Below are 5,422 nucleotides of genomic sequence, written 5' to 3'. Positions count from 1 at the left end.
TAAACCCCTAAATACCTAAGGGGAATGAAACCTAAGATGGATCTTGTTATTATTATATGAATTATATGATAAATATTTTCTTTGTTCTTAATTATGTGTTCCTAATTCTTACTTCGATATTCCAGGATATTAATTCAAATTTTAATTTTCTTATTCAGAGGAGCAAAAGTCCCTGTCTAAGAGTAGATCTAACATAATTAAGCTGAGTTGATTGCGCGCCTAGAGATAGGCTGACATAATTTTGTCGGATTAGGGTGAAACCTAATAAGGGAATCTATAAATCAAGTTAATACAACATTAGGGGTTTAATTAGAAAGAGATTTCAATTAATCAACCTAGGGTTAGACGTTGTTAGTCTCGAGAGAGATAATAGTATGAATTAGGGATTTCTATGGATCAAGTCAAATGAATAAATCATCTAATTCAGAGTCAATAACAAGTGAAGTCTATGTGAAGTTTTCCTTAGGTATTGTCCAAATCATTCAGTTTTCCCAAAAGTTATTTCCCCAATTCAATTTCCGTGCATTCTTAGTTTAGTAATTAGTTTAGATAAAACAAATCCATTTGTTTTTTAGGCTAGATAATAAAACAAATCCCTTTGGTTCGACATTTTGGTCTTGCCATAAGCTATACTACTGTTCGATAGGTGCGCTTGCCTTTATCATGATAATAGTTAGTACTCAAGAACGGTCATTCATAAATTATAAAACTTATCACGATTTATATCAATCAAGTTTTTGCCACCGTTGCCAGGGAACTAAGATATTAGGAACACTTAATTTTTATTACTTTAGCCATTTATTTTATTGCATTTTGAATTTTATTTTGATTTTTGTTACTAAATTTTCTTTTTCCTTCTAGTAGGTCTTTATAGTTTATGACTAGAAGAAACCCGTCAGGACCATTACTTTTTGACAGTGAGATTGATCGCATAGCTCACAAAAATCGAAGAGAAATAAGGCGAAGCCTAAGATACACAGAGAAAGAGCAAGAGGACGATATTTCCACCACAACCGAGGAGATGGATGAAAATCAAGAAAATCCGCTACCTCTTGCGATTGCTATTGATCCAGTAAATTAGAATCCTACTCCATGCACTATGTATGATTATGCTAAACCTACTTTAACAAGAGCTGAATTGAGTATAGTTAGACTTGCTATTGCTGCAAATAATTTTGAACTAAAACCTAACAAGATTCAAATGATACAACAGTTTGTTCAGTTTGATGGTTTGCAGGACGAGGTCCAAATGCTCATTTGGCGAATTTTCTGGAGTATTGTGAAAATTTTAAAATCAATGGCTTTTCTGGTGATGCCATTCACCTTCGGTTATTTCCCTTTTCATTGAGGAACAAAGCTAAACAGTGGTTGAACTCATTACCACAAAGGTCAATCACTACTTGGGAACAAATGACCGAAAAATTCTTACTTAAATATTTTCCGCCGGCTAAAATGGCTAAATTGAGGAATGATATCTCTTCTTTTGTGCAGATGGATTTAGAAACACTCTATGATGCATGGGAGAGATACAAGAATCTTTTGAGAAGGTGCCCTCACCATAGGTTACCACTTTGGTCACAGGTTCAAACTTTTCACAACGGCCTGAATCCTTTCACTAGATAGATGATTGATGCAGCCGTTGGTGGAACTAATAATAATAAACACCTGAAGTGGCTTACGAAATTATTGAAAAAATGTCACTGAATAACTATCAGTGGCAAGTCATGAGAACAAAGCCGACAAAAGTGGCCGATGTTTTCAACCTCGACGAGGTCACTATGCTATCAAATTAGGTAAAACTTTTAAATAAAAAGATTTGTGATTTATGTGGTTCTACTCAGGTACATCCAGTAATAAGGTGTGATTCAAATGGAGGAGGAGTACACACAAAATATCAATCCTTCAACCCTAGCACCGAGAAGGAAAAAGTTCAATATATGGGTAACAATAATTCTAGACCTTAAAATAACCTATACAATAATACTTATAATGCAGGTTGGAGGAACCATCCCAATTTCTCGTGGGGTGGTCAAGGAAATCAAAGGCCACAACATCCCCCAAGTTTTCAACAACCACCTTACCAGTAGGAAAAGAAGCCGAACCTTGAGGAGATGCTAACAAATTTTATCTTTGTGTCAGAGACTCATTTTCAGAATACCGAAACAACATTTAAGAATCAACAAGCATCGATCCAAGGGCTCGAAACTCAGATAGGCCAACTTGCCAAATTAATTTCTGAATGACCACAAGGTAGCCTACCGAGTAACACTAACTCTAACCCAAGGGAGTAGATTAATGTGATTACCGCTCAAGATGAAGAAAGGTTAGTTGAGCCTGAACCAGAACCAAGGCAAGGAATTATGGCAAGTAAAGTTAAAGGTGAGGTGGACCACAATGAGCAAAAACCGGTAAGCAGAGAGTACAAACCTCGTGTGCCATACCCCAGTGCGACAAGGAAAGACCACGCGGACGAACAATTTGGTAAATTCTTTAAACTATTAAAGAAATTACATATTAACTTACCCTTTATTAAATCTCTTTCGCAGATGCCAAACGCAATTAAATTTTTAAAGGAGATTTTAGCAAATAAACGAAAGTTGGACGAGGCGTCCCATGTGGAGTTAAACGCAGTTTCCTTAGCCATTCTACAGAATAATCTACCCAGCAAGTTGAAAGATCCAGGGAGTTTTATGATTCCTTGTTTGATTGGTAGTTTGAACGTGAATAATGCATTGGCTGATTTAGGGGCGAGTTTATAAAATCTTTAAACAGCTAGGTAGGGAAACCCAAACAAACTAGGATGAGCATTCAGTTAGCTGATAAAACCATTAGATTTCCTAGGGGTATTATTGGAGATGTTCTTGTTAAAATCGATAAATTTATATACCTAGTAGACGTCATTGTTCTAGATATAGAAGAGGATAGTAACGTGCCTTTGATTTTAGGACACCCTTTTTAGTAACTGCTAGAACCATTATTGATGTTGGTACAAGTGAACTCACACTTCGTGTAGGTGATGAAACAATCACTCTTCAAGCTCGTAATTTGAATAACACATCGAATATTGAAGGTGGTTGTATAAATCATGCTACTAATACTAATCCTGTGGTGCAACACATTCGACGAGCATAAATGAGCATTGTTCAAGTAACAACAAAGGACCCATCTATGAGGAATGAAAGCTATAGATCGAAGAATTAGATGAATGGCGAACACCTGTTAAGGAAAAGCCAAAAGCACACGAAAAATCGAAGCGACACCACAATGAACATAGGCATGAAACAAGGCAAATTAAAGTTGGGGACAAAGTATTGTTAGATGCAAATAACCCCCGAATTGCTACTCTAGAGCACAATACGGACAGAGAGACTCCATTCATGATAATGAACATCTTCTCACAAGGTACAGTCGAGGTAACACATACTGTATTCAGAACTTTTAAGGTAAATAATACTTGACTTAGACCTTATTTTGATAAAATTGATAGCAGGAAGGAGGAGTGTAAACTCCTCGCACCACCATGATCACACGAAATTGAGGTAAGTCGAGCTTAGACTATAAATAAGCGCTTCTCGGAAGGCAACTCGAGCACTAACAGTGTTGATTTCTTTATGTTTTAGTTTTTAACATCTAAATCATTAACTGAGTCCTTGAACACAGGCATTCCACATCCACACGGCTAGGCACACGGGCGTGCCATAAGCCGTGTGCATACCACAGGAGGCGGCACGGCCGTGCGATACGGTTGTATGCGAACAGAGTAAAATTTTTTCCCATCACGGGATTTGATACATTGCCACGATCATGCACGTGTCCATGGGTAGTTTTGTCAAATCAACATGGGTGTGCGACACGCCCGTGCCCACCAGCTGTGGTCGAGACTGTTAAAATAACACGGACGTTCATGTACATACACAGGCGTGGGAGAAGCAAACGAAATAGGAGAAGGCCATGCAACACGACCGTGTGCACCAACACGCCCAAGGAACACAAGCATGGGCTGAATTTCAGATGTGCCCAAATTTGAAAGTCACGAAATGCATGGGATAAAATAAGGGCACACGTGCATGCCCCACGACCGTGTGCCCCAATATCTATATAAATCCCTCACTATTCATCATCCCCCTCCCCAAAACCTAACCCTAGCCGCCGAAATCCTCTTCCCCACCACCGACCGCCCACTCTAGCCCTTTTCTCTTCTCCTATTTTTCTCCCCTCCCTCCTCTTCTCCCCTTGCGCGACCCACACGGCCACATCACCCCTGCCGATGGCTGACCCCAACTGCACCCAAACTTCAGGCTGTCATTCCTTCGACCAGAGGCCCTCTTCTAATGGTTTTCTCTTCTCTTTTACTTTCTTTTGATGCTTCCTAACATGATTTTTACCCTATTATTTTACTACTAATTGTTTATCATCCTCATTCCTAGGATTTAGTTCACATACTTTGTACCATATTCTTACCATGCTTAGCTACTTTCATCTAGTTTGTTTTTAATTTAGTCATCCTATCACTTTGCCATTTGCCATAAAATCTCTGTCAAGTTTGATTGCATTTGGTTGAGTCTTGTTAGTGTTAGTAATTTTTTATTGCATTTGTTAGTTTAATTCATAGTTAATTCCTTTTTGAATTTGTTGATATCTTTTACATTCATCATGATATAAGAGCAGTTCTTCTTGCAGGTATATCATGTCAAATACACGCGGCAAGAATACTGTCATTCCTGCCTCGAAGAAATGCAAAGGAGCAGCATTCTCCTTGGGTCCTACCGTAGAGATCAGGCACCTATTCCTCCAATTTCCATCGGGACCACAGGAGGAGTAATTCCACATATTACGGGCCCGAACCCTAGGTGTGGACCGTTCCATTGACTGGGCCACACTAGAACAAATCCAACTGGCTGACGCAGTTTAGGCCCTCCTGACGACTGACCCATGGGGGCTATTCTTTGAGATCGTCGAGCCAATGTACCTCAAGCTCACACTCGAACTCTGTTCGACCTTCCACCTTCAAGTTGTTATGATAGAGTTCGATGATCCTGGAATGGTCCAATTCTGTCTCGGTGGTTTAGTTCACCACTTGAGTGTGCTCGAGTTCGGAGTCGCACTAGGACTATATATAGAGGAATTCATGGACGATGACGACTTCGCCAGCCTCCATCACCATATCTACTACTCTCCTTCAAACTGCTGGAGGGCCCTCGTCCCTGCTTTGGCCACCGATGACCCGAGTTGATCCAAGGCATCGGCTCTCGCCCTATCCTTGTGGTACCTACACGCCATCCTAGCCCACACCCTGACAGGACGGCAAGAGAGTACTGACGTCATCAACACTAATGACACCTACTTTTTATGGAGCATGGCGCATGGGCACATGTTCAACCTCGCCTATGTCATTGACCTTTCCATTCGCCATTAGATGGAG

At 39.9% G+C, this 5,422-nt stretch overlaps 1 non-coding gene across 1 annotated transcript; it reads right to left on the bottom strand.

Moving 5' to 3' along the window:
* Window positions 1–1,458: 1,458 nt before the first annotated feature.
* LOC121208887 (small nucleolar RNA R71) lies at window positions 1,459–1,565 on the bottom strand. The gene has a single exon (XR_005904010.1). It is a non-coding gene; the product is annotated as a small nucleolar RNA R71 (small nucleolar RNA).
* Window positions 1,566–5,422: the final 3,857 nt, after the last annotated feature.

The sequence above is a fragment of the Gossypium hirsutum genome, chromosome A10, assembly GCF_007990345.1.
Source record: "Gossypium hirsutum isolate 1008001.06 chromosome A10, Gossypium_hirsutum_v2.1, whole genome shotgun sequence".
Taxonomy (NCBI): domain Eukaryota; kingdom Viridiplantae; phylum Streptophyta; class Magnoliopsida; order Malvales; family Malvaceae; genus Gossypium; species Gossypium hirsutum.
Note: the sequence above shows the minus strand (reverse complement) of the source record. Positions and strands in the feature narration are given on the sequence as shown.